We start from the raw sequence: 18,379 nt of genomic DNA on the forward strand, positions 1-18,379 counted from the left end.
ATACAAGGTAGTATAATTGTGATGCCAATATATTATCACAAAGTCTTTATTAAGGCTCTTATTGAAGTTATAAGCAAACTATCCTAGCAATTTGCATGTGTCTCGCCCAGTAGCCAATAAGACTGAAGTTACCTCTCTGGCACTTTGGAAATGCGTGGCATGTACATGGTGAATAATGTTAGTGATGCAAGTTACTAGAGACTGAAGAAACCTACAGTATGCATTCTGCTTAGCCTGCAAGAAAGAAAACATCGAAACATTGTAGTATGTATAAAAGAAATACATATTTTGGAACTAAATTAACATTCAGGAAATGAATCACTCTGCTGAGCTACAAAACATAAATAGTTTAGAGTAGTCCCTAATTGTTGTTAAGTCTGAGGATCTGTATTAATACTGCACACAGTAATAAATATCTGTAAGAAAACAAGAAATTGTACTGATTTGAATAGAATTAAATACATGTTTACAATTAGAAACACAAGGCACATTGTTTCACCTTATCCAGTGTGCAAATCCAAATAATTGTATTTGATATTCCTATATGGTAATTCACTGCACCCAGTTGCTAATTTTAGCTAATGAGTGAGTATTGTGCTTTAAAATAGGTTTAAAAATGAATGTGCGCTCAGAAATACATCTGTATTAAAAATATTTCTAGACTTAATAGAAAAGTCATATCAACAACAACAACAACAACAACATTACTCTTCTTTTGGTTTCTGTTTTTTACTTGCAATAAAGAACTAACCACTCAGCTTGTGTTCTCTCCCTCCAACTCTCCTTTGCAGGAGAGAGGAAGTCATCAAAAGCAAACAGCAGCTGCATGAAAGCAACACTGTAAGCTCACTTCACGCTCAGGAGAAAACACTGAAGCTCTTCCTCGTGGGTTGTGAGTTTGGACACTTTCGAGCACATTTCTCCAGTTTGGAACTATAGAAATGATCCCTGAAAGTATAGTCTTAACCAATTAATGCTGCAAAGAAAATGCCCACAGTACGTGACCCTCTTTCAAGTTATAGTAAGTTTTTCCAAAAATGTTAATATTCTGGTGCTCAAAGGGTGAGAAACTTTCTCAAATACAGGGTAGTATAGTTGTGATGCCAATATATTATCACAAAGTCTTTATTAAGGCTCTTATTGAAGTTATAAGCAAACTATCTTAGCAATTTGCATGTGTCTCGCCCAGTAGCCAATAAGACTGAAGTTACCTCTCTGGCACTTTGGAAATGCGTGGCATGTACATGGTGAATAATGTTAGTGATGCAAGTTACTAGAGACTGAAGAAACCTATGCATTCTGCTTAGCCTGCAAGAAAGAAAACATCGAAACATTGTAGTATGTATAAAAGAAATACATATTTTGGAACTAAATTAACATTCAGGAAATGAATCACTCTGCTGAGCTACAAAACATAAATAGTTTAGAGTAGTCCCTTATAGTTATTAAGTCTGAGGATCTGTATTAATACTGCACACAGTAATAAATATCTGTAAGAAAACAAGAAATTGTACTGATTTGAATAGAATTAAATACATGTTTACAATTAGAAACACAAGGCACATTGTTTCACCTTATCCAGTGTGCAAATCCAAATAATTGTATTTGATATTCCTATATGTTAATTCACTGCACCCAGTTGCTAATTTTAGCTAATGAGTGAGTATTGTGCTTTAAAATAGGTTTAAAAATGAATGTGCGCTCAGAAATACATCTGTATTAAAAATATTTCTAGACTTAGTAGAAAAGTCATATCAACAACAACAACAACAACAACATTACTCTTCTTTTGGTTTCTGTTTTTTACTTGCAATAAAGAACTAACCACTCAGCTTGTTTTCTCTCCCTCCAACTCTCCTTTGCAGGAGAGAGGAACAGTCATCAAAAGCAAACAGCAGCTGCATGAAAGCAACACTGTAAGCTCACTTCACGCTCAGGAGAAAACACTGAAGCTCTTCCTCGTGGGTTGTGAGTTTGGACCCTTTCGAGCACATTTCTCCAGTTTGGAACTCTAGAAATGATCCCTGAAAGTATAGTCTTAACCAATTAATGCTGCAAAGAAAATGCACACAGTACGTGACCCTCTTTCAAGTTATAGTACGTTTTTCCAAAAATGTTAATATTCTGGTGTTCAAAGGGTGAGAAACTTTCTCAAATACAGGGTAGTATAATTGTGATGCCAATATATTATCACAAAGTCTTTATTAAGGCTCTTATTGAAGTTATAAGCAAACTATCCTAGCAATTTTCATGTGTCTCGCCCAGTAGCCAATAAGACTGAAGTTACCTCTCTGGCACTTTGGAAATGCGTGGCATGTACATGGTGAATAATGTTAGTGATGCAAGTTACTAGAAACTGAAGAAACCTACAGTATGCATTCTGCTTAGCCTGCAAGAAAGAAAACATCGAAACATTGTAGTATGTATAAAAGAAATACATATTTTGGAACTAAATTAACATTCAGGAAATGAATCACTCTGCTGAGCTACAAAACATAAATAGTTTAGAAAAGTCCCTTATTGTTGTTAAGTCTGAGGATCTGTATTAATACTGCACACAGTAATAAATATCTGTAAGAAAACAAGAAATTGTACTGATTTGAATAGAATTAAATACATGTTTACAATTAGAAATACAAGGCACATTGTTTCACCTTATCCAGTGTGCAAATCCAAATAATTGTATTTGATATTCCTATATGTTAATTCACTGCACCCAGTTGCTAATTTTAGCTAATGAGTGAGTATTGTGCTTTAAAATAGGTTTAAAAATGAATGTGCGCTCAGAAATACATCTGTATTAAAAATATTTCTAGACTTAATAGAAAAGTCATATCAACAACAACAACAACAACATTACTCTTCTTTTGGTTTCTGTTTTTTACTTGCAATAAAGAACTAACCACTCAGCTTGTGTTCTCTCCCTCCAACTCTCCTTTGCAGGAGAGAGGAACAGTCATCAAAAGCAAACAGCAGCTGCATGAAAGCAACACTGTAAGCTCACTTCACGCTCAGGAGAAAACACTGAAGCTCTTCCTCGTGGGTTGTGAGTTTGGACCCTTTCGAGCACATTTCTCCAGTTTGGAACTCTAGAAATGATCCCTGAAAGTATAGTCTTAACCAATTAATGCTGCAAAGAAAATGCACACAGTACGTGACCCTCTTTCAAGTTATAGTAAGTTTTTCCAAAAATGTTAATATTCTGGTGCTCAAAGGGTGAGAAACTTTCTCAAATACAGGGTAGTATAATTGTGATGCCAATATATTATCACAAAGTCTTTATTAAGGCTCTTATTGAAGTTATAAGCAAACTATCCTAGCAATTTTCATGTGTCTCGCCCAGTAGCCAATAAGACTGAAGTTACCTCTCTGGCACTTTGGAAATGCGTGGCATGTACATGGTGAATAATGTTAGTGATGCAAGTTACTAGAAACTGAAGAAACCTACAGTATGCATTCTGCTTAGCCTGCAAGAAAGAAAACATCGAAACATTGTAGTATGTATAAAAGAAATACATATTTTGGAACTAAATTAACATTCAGGAAATGAATCACTCTGCTGAGCTACAAAACATAAATAGTTTAGAAAAGTCCCTTATTGTTGTTAAGTCTGAGGATCTGTATTAATACTGCACACAGTAATAAATATCTGTAAGAAAACAAGAAATTGTACTGATTTGAATAGAATTAAATACATGTTTACAATTAGAAATACAAGGCACATTGTTTCACCTTATCCAGTGTGCAAATCCAAATAATTGTATTTGATATTCCTATATATTAATTCACTGCACCCAGTTGCTAATTTTAGCTAATGAGTGAGTATTGTGCTTTAAAATAGGTTTAAAAATGAATGTGCGCTCAGAAATACATCTGTATTAAAAATATTTCTAGACTTAATAGAAAAGTCATATCAACAACAACAACAACAACATTACTCTTCTTTTGGTTTCTGTTTTTTACTTGCAATAAAGAACTAACCACTCAGCTTGTGTTCTCTCCCTCCAACTCTCCTTTGCAGGAGAGAGGAACAGTCATCAAAAGCAAACAGCAGCTGCATGAAAGCAACACTGTAAGCTCACTTCACGCTCAGGAGAAAACACTGAAGCTCTTCCTCGTGGGTTGTGAGTTTGGACCCTTTCGAGCACATTTCTCCAGTTTGGAACTCTAGAAATGATCCCTGAAAGTATAGTCTTAACCAATTAATGCTGCAAAGAAAATGCACACAGTACGTGACCCTCTTTCAAGTTATAGTAAGTTTTTCCAAAAATGTTAATATTCTGGTGCTCAAAGGGTGAGAAACTTTCTCAAATACAGGGTAGTATAATTGTGATGCCAATATATTATCACAAAGTCTTTATTAAGGCTCTTATTGAAGTTATAAGCAAACTATCCAAGCAATTTGCATGTGTCTCGCCCAGTAGCCAATAAGACTGAAGTTACCTCTCTGGCACTTTGGAAATGCGTGGCATGTACATGGTGAATAATGTTAGTGATGCAAGTTACTAGAGACTGAAGAAACCTACAGTATGCATTCTACTTAGCCTGCAAGAAAGAAAACATCGAAACATTGTAGTATGTATAAAAGAAATACATATTTTGGAACTAAATTAACATTCAGGAAATGAATCACTCTGCTGAGCTACAAAACATAAATAGTTTACAGTAGTCCCTTATTGTTGTTAAGTCTGAGGATCTGTATTAATACTGCACACAGTAATAAATATCTGTAAGAAAACAAGAAATTGTACTGATTTGAATAGAATTAAATACATGTTTACAATTAGAAACACAAGGCACATTGTTTCACCTTATCCAGTGTGCAAATCCAAATAATTGTATTTGATATTCCTATATGTTAATTCACTGCACCCAGTTGCTAATTTTAGCTAATGAGTGAGTATTGTGCTTTAAAATAGGTTTAAAAATGAATGTGCGCTCAGAAATACATCTGTATTAAAAATATTTCTAGACTTAATAGAAAAGTCATATCAACAACAACAACAACAACAACAACAACATTACTCTTCTTTTGGTTTCTGTTTTTTACTTGCAATAAAGAACTAACCACTCAGTTTGTGTTCTCTCCCTCCAACTCTCCTTTGCAGGAGAGAGGAACAGTCATCAAAAGCAAACAGCAGCTGCATGAAAGCAACACTGTAAGCTCACTTCACGCTCAGGAGAAAACACTGAAGCTCTTCCTCGTGGGTTGTGAGTTTGGACACTTTCGAGCACATTTCTCCAGTTTGGAACTATAGAAATGATCCCTGAAAGTATAGCGGCCCCCCTAGCCATAGGCGGGGGGGCTTCATGACCGGGGGGGGTCCGGCCTTCCCCTCGCTGGCCCGCCCCCACACCTCCCTCCCCAGGACAGGGGAGGAGTTCCAGGAAGGCCTACTTAAGGCCAGGCTGGCGGGCAGCACATCCTCTTTGGCTGCCCGCCAGACGATTTGGACGTCCCTCTCCTCCCTGCAGGTTAAATTAAGGTAAGGCCCCAAAAGGGGGGGTCAATCCTGGGCACTCTCCCCTCCTGTATAGCCGCGATTTTTGAATCGGCGGTGAGGGGGCAGGCGGGATGCAGGGAGGAGAGGGAACCCTTAGTGTAGCGGCCCGTTCCCATCCTCCATCTGCGGCGCGCAGCATGGAGCTGGGGGGGCCGGAGTTAAGCCTGTGCCATGAGGGGGGTCGGCGGCTGCAGGCGGGGAGTGGTGGTCTCGGGACAGAGGGGGTCTGACGGGCAGAAGGGGCCTGACGGGAATTTTCCCGCTTCTTTCCCTGGGGGTGGGGACTACCTGCTCCCGCAGCGTTGTGCGGGCGGGTGCCTCCTCCATCCGCATAGCCCCGCGGTGGCTGCCATCGGTAAGGGCACCCCGGCGGGGAGGGGGGGGGGATCCGGCCGAGGCATGCAGCCCGCGCGGAAATTCGCCGCGTGTGACTCATGCGGCTGCTCGCGGCCCGCTCGGGGGCTGGGGCGCAGTCCCACGTGGTGCGGGCCTTCCGTCTCCCGATGGGGAGTGTAGCGCGGGCAGAGGCCCCTCCTACCCCTCCCCCCTTTCGTTAGTGGTCTCGGGGCACGGGGGTTGGGGTGGACCGGTCAGCCATGCGGCTGGAGAGGCGGCTGCTCCCGCGCCCCCCCCCCCCCTTCCCCCACACTTGTGGGGTCGTTAAAATGTATGCGTGAGGTGGGCTTTACAGGGGGGGCCGGCCGGGAAAAATCTATAATAAATAAATAACGTTGTATGGGTATATATGGGTGTGTATATATATATATGTGTGTGTATATATATATGTATATATATGTATATGTATGTGTGGTATGGGGGTGTATATAGTAGTTCGGCGGGGGGACACACGCTGAGGCGCTGGGAGCGATGGCAAGTGGATGCTTGACTGCTCCCAGCGGCCGCTTCCTTCTGGTATCCCGTGCGGGGGTAGCAGTTGCCCGCCCGTGCGGGGTGGGGGTATGGCGAAGTTGGGACAGAAAGGCTGGCATAAGATTTGCATAGGAGGGAGCGCGGTCTGACTAGCGACGTGTCCCCCCCACTTATGGTCTCAGACGGTGCAGAGAATTATATAATGTCAATAGAGCTCTTTATCTAGGGACATTATAGACTATATAGATATATTGTGGTAATTATTAGATGATAAATACTTGTTAATGGGAATCGCAATGTTTAGCATTTATGCTTGGTTACTTTATCTGAATTCCCCAATTAATTCATGGATGGGCGCATGGGGAGGCGTGCGTGCGGAGGCGCATGTGTGGGGGATAGGTGTGTGGGCACAGGTAGTTGGATATATGGATATACGTGTAGGCACATCAGAAGTATGTATGTAGGCACATGTGGATGTTTATATGTATAGGGGCACACGTAGAAGTGTGCGGGTGTATAGGGGCACACGTAGATGTGCGCTTGCGTGTGTGGGCACACGTAGATGCGTGCGGGTATGTATGGCCACACGTAGAGGTGCGCGAGTGCGTATGGGCACACGTAGGCAGGTGCACGTGGATGCACGCGTGTATGAGCACGCGTGGATGCGCGCGTGTGTAGGGGCACACGTGGATGCGCGCGTGTGTATGGGCACACGTAAATGCGCGCGAGTGTATGGGCACTCGTAGATGTCAGTAGAGCTCTTTATCTAGTGACATTATAAACTATATAAATATACTGTAGTAATTATTAGATGATAAATACCACACGGAAATGTGCGCGTGGGTATAGGGGTGCATGTAAATGCGCGCGTGTATGTGGACATGCGTAAATGCGTGTGTGTATGTGGACATGCGTAAATGCGCGTGTGTATGGACACGCGTAAATGCGCGCGTGTGTATGGGCACGCGTAAATGCGCTCGTGTGTATGGGCACGCGTAGATGCGCGCGTGTGTATGGACACGCGTAAATGCCCACGTGTGTATGGACACGCGTAAATGCGCGCGTGTATATGGACACGCGTAGATGCGCGCGTGTATATGGACACGCGTAAATGCGCGCGTGTGTATATGGGCACACGTAGATGCGCGCGCGTGTGTATATGGGCACACGTAGATGCGCGTGCGTGTGTATGTGGGCACACGTAGATGCGCGCGCGTGTGTATGTGGGCACACGTAGATGCGCGCGAGTATATGGGAACACGTAGATGCGCGCGTGTATATGGGTTCACGGAAATGCGCGCGTGTATATGGGCTCACGGAAATGCGCCCATGTGTATATGGGCACACGGAAATGCGCGCGTGTGTATATGGGCACACGGAAATGCGCGCGCGTGTGTATACGGGCACACGCAGGGCGCGCACGTGCGTGGGTAGAGGGGCACACGCAGGTGCGCGCGGGTTTATATGGGTGCGCGCGGGTGTATATGGGCACACGGAAATGCGCGCGGGTGCGTACGGTTTGCTGTGCGGGGAGAGGGGCTGGCGGAGGCAAGTGGTCACAGCGCGTGAGGCCCTGGGTTGCTAATCCTGGGGCAGGCAATAGTCGCGACCCATGCAAGCAGGGACGGGTAGGGACGGGCCGGTGCCCCGTCGCGCAAAAATTTTGGACAGGCATACGGGAAGCGGGCTGCATGGCATCAATGGCAGAGCAGTTACGCCTTCTTCAAGTCGAGGCGGAAAACCATGACGAGGCATGGTTGGATCGGTGGTTGCATGCGTTGTTCTCTGCGATATACGTGTAGGCACATCAGAAGTATGCATGTAGGCACATGTGGATGTTTATATGTGTAGGGGCACACGTAGAAGTGTGCGGGTGTATAGGGGCACACGTAGATGTGCGCTTGCGTGCGTGGGCACACGTAGATGCGTGCGGTTATGTATGGCCACACGTAGATGTGCGCGAGTGCGTATGGGCGCACGTGTGTATGAGCACGCGTGGATGCGCACGTGTGTATGAGCACGCGTGGATGCGCGCGTGTGTATGAGCACACGTGGATGCGCGCGTGTGTATGAGCGCGCGTGTGTATGGGCACACGTAGATGTCAGTAGAGCTCTTTATCTAGTGACATTATAAACTATATAAATATACTGTAGTAATTATTAGATGATAAATACCACGCGTAAATGCGCGCGTGGGTATAGGGGTGCACGTAAATGCGCGCATGGGTATAGGGGTGCACGTAAATGCGCGCGTGTATATGGGCATACGTAGATGCGCGCGTGTATATGGACATGCGTAAATGCGCGCGTGTATATGGACACGCGTAAATGCGCGCGTGTATATGGACACGCGTAAATGCGCGCGTGTATATGTACACGTAGATGCGCGCGTGTGTATATGGGCACACGTAGATGCGCGCGCGTGTGTATATGGGCACACGTAGATGCGCGCGTGTGTATATGGGCACACGTAGATGCGCGCGTGTGTATACGGGCACACGTAGATGTGCGCGTGTATATGGGAACACGTAAATGCGCGCGTGTATATGGGCTCACGGAAATGCGCGCGTGTGTATGGGCTCACGGAAATGCGCGCGTGTGTATATGGGCTCACGGAAATGCGCGCGTGTGTATATGGGCTCACGGAAATGCGCGCGTGTGTATATGGGCACACGGGAATGCGCGCGTGTGTATATGGGCACACGGGAATGCGCGCGTGTGTATATGGGCACATGGAAATGCGCGTGTGTGTATTTGGGCACACGGAAATGCGCGCGTGTGTATATGGGCACACGGAAATGCGCGTGTGTGTATATGGGCACACGGAAATGCGCGCGTCTGTGTATACGGGCACACGCAGGGTGCGTGTGTAGCGGGGCACACGCAGGTGCGCGCGGGTTTATATGGGTGCGCGTGGATGTTTATGGGTGCGCGCGGGTGTGTATGGGCACACGGAAATGTGCGCGCGTGTGTATATGGGCACACGGAAATGCACGCGGGTGTATATGGGCACACGGAAATGCGCGCGGGTGCGTACGGTTTGCTGTGCGGGGAGAGGGACTGGCGAAGGCACGCGGTCACAGCGCGTGAGGCCCTGGGTTGCTAATCCTGGGGCAGGCAATAGTCACGACCCGTGCAAGCAGGGACGGGCCGGTGCCCCGTCGCGCGAAAATTTTGGACAGGCATACGGGAAGCGGGCTGCATGGCAGCAATGGCAGAGCAGTTACGCCTTCAAGTCGAGGCGGAAAACCATGACGAGGCATGGTTGGATCGGTGGCTGCAGGCGTTCTCTGTGAAACCAGCACGTGGCACTAAGGCTGCTCCCCGCGGGAAGGGGAAGCAGAGGGCGCTGCAGCACAACGCGTCAGGCGACAGTCCTCAGGCAGCATTGCGCGCTAGACAGGCGGCATGTAGAGAAGCCGCGCTCCACAGGAAGGGAGCGCGGAGGGTGCTGCAGTGCAAGGCGGCAGGCGAAGTTCAGCAACCGCACGCAGGGCGGCAGCCCTCGGTCACGGTACCGTGAGGCAGGGCGTCAAAGCGGAGGGCGCTGCAGCACAACGCAACAGGTGACAGTCGACAGTCCTCAGGCAGCATTGCGCGCTAGACAGGCGGCAGGCAGAGAAGCCGCGCTCCACAGGAAGGGAGCGCGGAGGGTGCTGCAGTGCAAGGCGGCAGGCGAAGTTCAGCAACCGCACGCAGGGCGGCAGCCCTCGGTCACGGTACCGTGAGGCAGGGCGTCAAAGCGGAGGGCGCTGCAGCACAACGCAACAGGCGACAGTCGACAGTCCTCAGGCAGCATTGCGCGCTAGACAGGCGGCAGGCAGAGAAGCCGCGCTCCACAGGAAGGGAGCGCGGAGGGTGCTGCAGTGCAAGGCGGCAGGCGAAGTTCAGCAACCGCACGCAGGGCGGCAGCCCTCGGTCACGGTACCGCGAGGCAGGGCATCACAGCGGCCTGGTCGGGCCTCAGCGATGGTGGGGAGGATTTCGACCGCTGGGACGCAGGACACGGCGGAGCGGCGCGCAGGTCGGCCCGCCAAGGAGGGGCGGCGACTTCCAGCCACCGTGACGCAGAACAGGGCGTCACGGCACGCCACACGGCCGCCCGTTGCTGACGCGGGCGGTGTCACTGTCAGGATTTCGCCTGCAGAGTCGGCAGGGCCAAGGAGACAAAGACGGCCAACCGCAACCGCGGTTGGTGCCAATGTGTTTCGTAGAGCAGAGAACCCAGCAGGGTTCGACTACGTGGAGCCGGCATCGGGTGAAGGGCGAACCAAGTCGCAGCCCAGGTCTCTTCCTCACGGGAAGCCACAGATGGCCACGGCCGGGGTCACTGGCACCGCGAATCCCATTCCAGTACCAACAGCCATCAGCTGGACCCTGGTGTCTTTCAATTCTTCAGCCACGGCCGGGGTCAGGGGCGCGGTAGCTGACCCACCCGGCAGCATCAAGCACTACACAGATGGTGGAACAGCCCCGGCAGGCGGTTGATGGAGACACGCCGTGGAAGGTACGGCATATGGCGTATCGGGTAATGGTAAGGAGTCGCGTTTAGGGCGGTATCGAGGAGATGCGTCAAGGCTTGCAGTGGGCGACACAGAGCGAGCAAGGGAAGAGGCGTGGCCCAGTCCACTGCCAGGGTCGATTCCCTAGGGGTCACTGAGGGCGGGTAAGAAGCCTGCAGCAGTAAAAAAGGCGAAATCCCAGATAGCGCTGGGCAAAGGCGGCCTGCGGCTCCGGAAGTGGGTATGTCCGGGACCGGGTGAGGGATAGTGCAGCGAAAAAAGCGATTCTCAGGGCATCTTTAAAAAGCATGGCAAGTTGAGTAACTACTGCCCCAGGCGCGATTGGCAGCCCCAGGTGGAATGGAGAGGACAGGCTGGGCCGGTAGAGGAGCATCGGTCCCGCTGCTAGGCATGCCAGGCGGGGTAGACTTATTTGAGTTTCCGGGAGGGCTTCGAGAGGGTCTGGAGGGTTGGCGGTACGGGCCTAGTTTAAGGGGGGTTAAATAGACCCGTCGGTGGCGGCTCTTGGGGGGTGGGTGCTTGTTCTTGCCAGACTGGGAGCTGGGCCGTTTGAGCCCGGGGGGAGTACGAGTGGGCAAGGTCAGTTATCCATGACCTCGAGAGCCCGCTCGCGTAGGGGACACGAGGTCAGCGGTTCGAGGGCCGGCTGACCGTCCCCTCCCCCTCCTGTCAAAGGAGCACACTCTGGCAGGGAGTGCATTTACCCCATTAGGTTTTCTGTATAAATAAATAGCCGCGGCCATTTTACCTCCAGCTCCCGTTTCCTGTCTTTATTTGTACGTTGCATGGGGGTACAAGGCGGGGGGAGAGGGGAACCGCCTGGAACCTCCCTGGTCAAGTCTTAACCAATTAATGCTGCAAAGAAAATGCACACAGTACGTGACCCTCTTTCAAGTTATAGTAAGTTTTTCCAAAAATGTTAATATTCTGGTGCTCAAAGGGTGAGAAACTTTCTCAAATACAGGGTAGTATAATTGTGATGCCAATATATTATCACAAAGTCTTTATTAAGGCTCTTATTGAAGTTATAAGCAAACTATCCTAGCAATTTGCATGTGTCTCGCCCAGTAGCCAATAAGACTGAAGTTACCTCTCTGGCACTTTGGAAATGCATGGCATGTACATGGTGAATAATGTTAGTGATGCAAGTTACTAGAGACTGAAGAAACCTACTGCACCGACACACTTTATTCGAGCAAATACCCAGTATGTACCTGGCAGATACCTGGAATGCGCCGCTCCTCACCTCTGGCAAGCCCCGTTGCGTTTGCCTTCCCAGCCTGGGTTCATGCCTGGCTGACGGGCGGCTGATCTGTTAAATGATAATGATTAGGATTTAATAGGCTGCAATGCTTCGCGTGTCTACCAGATGGCATAAATTCATGAATTGTAATGCAGTATATATATATATACTGTGCAGTATTGCAGCCAGCGGGAATAAAATGCTTCAATCCCTGCTTGGAAAATACCTCAATGCACTCGGGCAGAAAACAGTCACAAACCTCAATACACCCGGGTATACCCGAATTCGTGGGACTAGCCGAGCTCGAATAAAGTGTGTCGCCAGTGTATGCATTCTGCTTAGCCTGCAAGAAGAAAACATCGAAACATTGTAGTATGTATAAAAGAAATACATATTTTGGAACTAAATTAACATTCAGGAAATGAATCACTCTGCTGAGCTACAAAACATAAATAGTTTAGAGTAGTCCCTTATTGTTGTTAAGTCTGAGGATCTGTATTAATACTGCACACAGTAATAAATATCTGTAAGATAACAAGAAATTGTACTGATTTGAATAGAATTACATACGTTTACAATTAGAAACACAAGGCACATTGTTTCACCTTATCCAGTGTGCAAATCCAAATACTGCTGCGGCAGAGTTTATTCGAGCATTTGCCCGTTCTCTGCCGCAGCAGTAGCCTGGCGCGCGCCCGAGAGTGACAGGCGCGCGCCGAAGCAGCGGAAGAGCGCCCTCCGATCGGGGCGCTCTCCCTACCGCTGCCGGGTCCGCCGGGTCCCCCGGAACCCCCTGCCGCTGTCCCGCGATCGCGGGACACCAGGGCTCCCTCGGGGAGCCCCTGGACGCGCGTGCAGGGGGCGCACGCTCCCGAAGACGCGTGACCGCGCGTCTATGATGCGCGGCACGCCGAGGGGCGGCCACTAGCAAGCCGGGAGATTTCCCGGCTTGCGGTACCGACCACACTCGAATAAAGTGTGTCGGTACTGTAATTGTATTTGATATTCCTATATGTTAATTCACTGCACCCAGTTGCTAATTTTAGCTAATGAGTGAGTATTGTGCTTTAAAATAGGTTTAAAAATGAATGTGCGCTCACAAATACATCTGTATTAAAAATATTTCTAGACTTAATAGAAAAGTCATATCAACAACAACAACAACAACAACAACATTACTCTTCTTTTGGTTTCTGTTTTTTACTTGCAATAAAGAACTAACCACTCAGTTTGTGTTCTCTCCCTCCAACTCTCCTTTGCAGGAGAGAGGAACAGTCATCAAAAGCAAACAGCAGCTGCATGAAAGCAACACTGTAAGCTCACTTCACGCTCAGGAGAAAACACTGAAGCTCTTCCTCGTGGGTTGTGAGTTTGGACACTTTCGAGCACATTTCTCCAGTTTGGCACTATAGAAATGATCCCTGAAAGTATAGTCTTAACCAATTAATGCTGCAAAGAAAATGCACACAGTACGTGACCCTCTTTCAAATTATAGTAAGTTTTTCCAAAAATGTTAATATTCTGGTGCTCAAAGGGTGAGAAACTTTCTCAAATACAGGGTAGTATAATTGTGATGCCAATATATTATCACAAAGTCTTTATTAAGGCTCTTATTGAAGTTATAAGCAAACTATCCTAGCAATTTGCATGTGTCTCGCCCAGTAGCCAATAAGACTGAAGTTACCTCTCTGGCACTTTGGAAATGCGTGGCATGTACATGGTGAATAATGTTAGTGATGCAAGTTACTAGAGACTGAAGAAACCTACAGTATGCATTCTGCTTAGCCTGCAAGAAAGAAAACATCGAAACATTGTAGTATGTATAAAAGAAATACATATTTTGGAACTAAATTAACATTCAGGAAATGAATCACTCTGCTGAGCTACAAAACATAAATAGTTTAGAGTAGTCCCTTATTGTTGTTAAGTCTGAGGATCTGTATTAATACTGCACACAGTAATAAATATCTGTAAGAAAACAAGAAATTGTACTGATTTGAATAGAATTAAATAAATGTTTACAATTAGAAACACAAGGCACATTGTTTCACCTTATCCAGTGTGCAAATCCAAATAATTGTATTTTTTATTCCTATATGTTAATTCACTGCACCCAGTTGCTAATTTTAGCTAATGAGTGAGTATTGTGCTTTAAAATAGGTTTAAAAATGAATGTGCGCTCAGAAATACATCTGTATTAAAAATATTTCTAGACTTAGTAGAAAAGTCATATCAACAACAACAACAACAACAACAACAACAACCACAACATTACTCTTCTTTTGGTTTCTGTTTTTTACTTGCAATAAAGATCTAACCACTCAGCATGTGTTCTCTCCCTCCAACTCTCCTTTGCAGGAGAGAGGAACAGTCATCAAAAGCAAACAGCAGCTGCATGAAAGCAACACTGTAAGCTCACTTCACGTCAGGAGAAAACACTGAAGCTCTTCCTCGTGGGTTGTGAGTTTGGACCCTTTCGAGCACATTTCTCCAGTTTGGAATTCTAGAAATGATCCCTGAAAGTATAGTCTTAACCAATTAATGCTGCAAAGAAAATGCACACAGTACGTGACCCTCTTTCAAGTTATAGTAAGTTTTTCCAAAAATGTTAATATTCTGGTGTTCAAAGGGTGAGAAACTTTCTCAAATACAGGGTAGTATAATTGTGATGCCAATATATTATCACAAAGTCTTTATTAAGGCTCTTATTGAAGTTATAAGCAAACTATCCTAGCAATTTGCATGTGTCTCGCCCAGTAGCCAATAAGACTGAAGTTACCTTTCTGGCACTTTGGAAATGCGTGGCATGTACATGGTGAATAATGTTAGTGATGCAAGTTACTAGAGACTGAAAAAACCTATGCATTCTGCTTAGCCTGCAAGAAAGAAAACATCGAAACATTGTAGTATGTATAAAAGAAATACATATTTTGGAACTAAATTAACATTCAGGAAATGAATCACTCTGCTGAGCTACAAAACATAAATAGTTTAGAGTAGTCCCTTATTGTTGTTAAGTCTGAGGATCTGTATTAATACTGCACACAGTAATAAATATCTGTAAGATAACAAGAAATTGTACTGATTTGAATAGAATTACATACGTTTACAATTAGAAACACAAGGCACATTGTTTCACCTTATCCAGTGTGCAAATCCAAATAATTGTATTTGATATTCCTATATGTTAATTCACTGCACCCAGTTGCTAATTTTAGCTAATGAGTGAGTATTGTGCTTTAAAATAGGTTTAAAAATGAATGTGCGCTCACAAATACATCTGTATTAAAAATATTTCTAGACTTAATAGAAAAGTCATATCAACAACAACAACAACAACATTACTCTTCTTTTGGTTTCTGTTTTTTACTTGCAATAAAGAACTAACCACTCAGCTTGTGTTCTCTCCCTCCAACTCTCCTTTGCAGGAGAGAGGAACAGTCATCAAAAGCAAACAGCAGCTGCATGAAAGCAACACTGTAAGCTCACTTCACGCTCAGGAGAAAACACTGAAGCTCTTCCTCGTGGGTTGTGAGTTTGGACACTTTCGAGCACATGTCTCCAGTTTGGCACTATAGAAATGATCCCTGAAAGTATAGTCTTAACCAATTAATGCTGCAAAGAAAATGCACACAGTACGTGACCCTCTTTCAAGTTATAGTAAGTTTTTCCAAAAATGTTAATATTCTGGTGCTCAAAGGGTGAGAAACTTTCTCAAATACAGGGTAGTATAATTGTGATGCCAATATATTATCACAAAATCTTTATTAAGGCTCTTATTGAAGTTATAAGCAAACTATCCTAGCAATTTGCATGTGTCTCGCCCAGTAGCCAATAAGACTGAAGTTACCTCTCTGGCACTTTGGAAATGCATGGCATGTACATGGTGAATAATGTTAGTGATGCAAGTTACTAGAGACTGAAGAAACCTATGCATTCTGCTTAGCCTGCAAGAAGAAAACATCGAAACATTGTAGTATGTATAAAAGAAATACATATTTTGGAACTAAATTAACATTCAGGAAATGAATCACTCTGCTGAGCTACAAAACATAAATAGTTTAGAGTAGTCCCTTATTGTTGTTAAGTCTGAGGATCTGTATTAATACTGCACACAGTAATAAATATCTGTAAGATAACAAGAAATTGTACTGATTTGAATAGAATTACATACGTTTACAATTAGAAACACAAGGCACATTGTTTCACCTTATCCAGTGTGCAAATCCAAATACTGCTGCGGCAGAGTTTATTCGAGCATTTGCCCGTTCTCTGCCGCAGCAGTAGCCTGGCGCGCGCCCGAGAGTGACGGGCGCGCGCCGAAGCAGCGGAAGAGCGCCCTCCGATCGGGGCGCTCTCCCTACCGCTGCCGGGTCCGCCGGGTCCCCCGGAACCCCCTGCCGCTGTCCCGCGATCGCGGGACACCAGGGCTCCCTCGGGGAGCCCCTGGACGCGCGTGCAGGGGGCGCACGCTCCCGAAGACGCGTGACCGCGCGTCTATGACGCGCGGCACGCCGAGGGGCGGCCACTAGCAAGCCGGGAGATTTCCCGGCTTGCGGTACCGACCACACTCGAATAAAGTGTGTCGGTACTGTAATTGTATTTGATATTCCTATATGTTAATTCACTGCACCCAGTTGCTAATTTTAGCTAATGAGTGAGTATTGTGCTTTAAAATAGGTTTAAAAATGAATGTGCGCTCACAAATACATCTGTATTAAAAATATTTCTAGACTTAATAGAAAAGTCATATCAACAACAACAACAACAACAACAACAACAACAACAACAACAACAACAACAACAACAACAACAACAACAACAACAACAACAACAACAACAACAACAACAACAACAACAACAACAACAACATTACTCTTTTTTTGGTTTCTGTTTTTCACATGCAATAAAGAACTAACCACTCAGCTTGTGTTCTCTCCCTCCAACTCTCCTTTGCAGGAGAGAGGAACAGTCATCAAAAGCAAACAGCAGCTGCATGAAAGTGATAAAACTCTGTGAAATAACAACACGAGTCTGAGGTATGTTTTGCAGAATAGACAAATAAGTTTATTGCTTGTGCGGTGCACACGCAGAGGAGGGTTTCAAAATAAAAACTCTCCCAAAGACATGGTAGCATACAGGCATTATTTATACACAAAATACTAAACCCACGCCCCCTCTACAAGGTTGCGTGTCGTCACTACGTAAGCGTAAAAGGTAAACAAATTATGCACACGAATACATTGAGTTGATGACATTATGGGGTGTCTAAATGAGATGATTCAGCAATAATACTTTATTAAGCTGGTGACCTTTTCTCTACATACAGAAACCATCCCTATCAGTCTGGCCTTTTTCATAACATTGGCACTTTGCTCAAGGTTTTTCAGTTAGCTGCTTGGTTTATTCTCACTTGAAAGTTGAAAGCAAAAACCTCATTCAAAAACGTCCATCTCATAACCCGTTCACTCAGACAAAACCTAAGATGAATGCTGACTTAAAATGGTTGCATAGATCCCAGTGCTGTTATGTCAGACCCTCCCCTTACGTCAAATTCTCACTTTGTCACTCCCTCCTTTTTATTCTTAAAACATAGCTTTTGAGAATTAAGTTCATGATGATAGTCCAGGGATAACTCAAAGGACAAGGGCGCGTGCCCTTCACTGTCATAGTCTCGTAAGGCGCTGCGGCCAATATGTCTTTTGATGAATTGAATAACTGGTCGGCATCTTCTTTCTTCACGGTACTGCTGTTTTCTGGCATCTGTAAAGAGTGGCATCCGAATGGGGGAGGGGGTCGCACTCTTGTGGATCATACCTTTGCAACACGTGACACCCACATATATGACAACAAGTAACACTCCCAAACACATCAAAACATTCAAAAGTTTTTGCTCCAAGTGATCTAAGCCATTCACCTAACCCCAAGGGTGATAATCTGTCACTTCCCTTTGTAAACCTCTTTTGACTCTCTTGTATTTCATCTAGTTCATGCTGCACATTGCTACACTGATCTGGAATAAAAACACAACATTGTTCCTCAATTAGGACACATACCCCTCCTTTTGAAGCTAAAACATAGTCTAAAGCAATTCTGTTTTGTAAGTCCATAAGCCTAATCTGAACCTGTTCTTGGTTTAATGATAAAATTAAAACTGCAAAATTAAGGCCACATCCTTCCTGTAAATTGTTATCTGACTAAACATACATTTTTACACAGGTTTCATTGGTTGGTGGAGA

At 45.5% G+C, this 18,379-nt stretch overlaps 8 non-coding genes across 8 annotated transcripts; all 8 read right to left on the reverse strand.

The window, feature by feature from the left end:
* Nucleotides 1–749: 749 nt before the first annotated feature.
* On the reverse strand, nucleotides 750–964 carry LOC142491746 (small nucleolar RNA U3). Its single transcript, XR_012800502.1, has one exon. It is a non-coding gene; the product is annotated as a small nucleolar RNA U3 (small nucleolar RNA).
* An 859-nt stretch (nucleotides 965–1,823) lies between these two features.
* LOC142491750 (small nucleolar RNA U3) lies at nucleotides 1,824–2,040 on the reverse strand. Its single transcript, XR_012800506.1, has one exon. It is a non-coding gene; the product is annotated as a small nucleolar RNA U3 (small nucleolar RNA).
* An 861-nt stretch (nucleotides 2,041–2,901) lies between these two features.
* Nucleotides 2,902–3,118, reverse strand: LOC142491738 (small nucleolar RNA U3). The gene has a single exon (XR_012800494.1). It is a non-coding gene; the product is annotated as a small nucleolar RNA U3 (small nucleolar RNA).
* An 861-nt stretch (nucleotides 3,119–3,979) lies between these two features.
* LOC142491739 (small nucleolar RNA U3) lies at nucleotides 3,980–4,196 on the reverse strand. The gene has a single exon (XR_012800495.1). It is a non-coding gene; the product is annotated as a small nucleolar RNA U3 (small nucleolar RNA).
* An 870-nt stretch (nucleotides 4,197–5,066) lies between these two features.
* On the reverse strand, nucleotides 5,067–5,282 carry LOC142491747 (small nucleolar RNA U3). Its single transcript, XR_012800503.1, has one exon. It is a non-coding gene; the product is annotated as a small nucleolar RNA U3 (small nucleolar RNA).
* An 8,078-nt stretch (nucleotides 5,283–13,360) lies between these two features.
* LOC142491724 (small nucleolar RNA U3) lies at nucleotides 13,361–13,577 on the reverse strand. Its single transcript, XR_012800482.1, has one exon. It is a non-coding gene; the product is annotated as a small nucleolar RNA U3 (small nucleolar RNA).
* Nucleotides 13,578–14,456: 879 nt separating this feature from the next.
* LOC142491753 (small nucleolar RNA U3) lies at nucleotides 14,457–14,672 on the reverse strand. The gene has a single exon (XR_012800509.1). It is a non-coding gene; the product is annotated as a small nucleolar RNA U3 (small nucleolar RNA).
* An 854-nt stretch (nucleotides 14,673–15,526) lies between these two features.
* Nucleotides 15,527–15,743, reverse strand: LOC142491731 (small nucleolar RNA U3). The gene has a single exon (XR_012800489.1). It is a non-coding gene; the product is annotated as a small nucleolar RNA U3 (small nucleolar RNA).
* Between the last annotated feature and the right edge of the window lie 2,636 nt (nucleotides 15,744–18,379).

Source organism: Ascaphus truei, chromosome 3, assembly GCF_040206685.1.
Source record: "Ascaphus truei isolate aAscTru1 chromosome 3, aAscTru1.hap1, whole genome shotgun sequence".
Taxonomy (NCBI): Eukaryota; Metazoa; Chordata; class Amphibia; order Anura; family Ascaphidae; genus Ascaphus; species Ascaphus truei.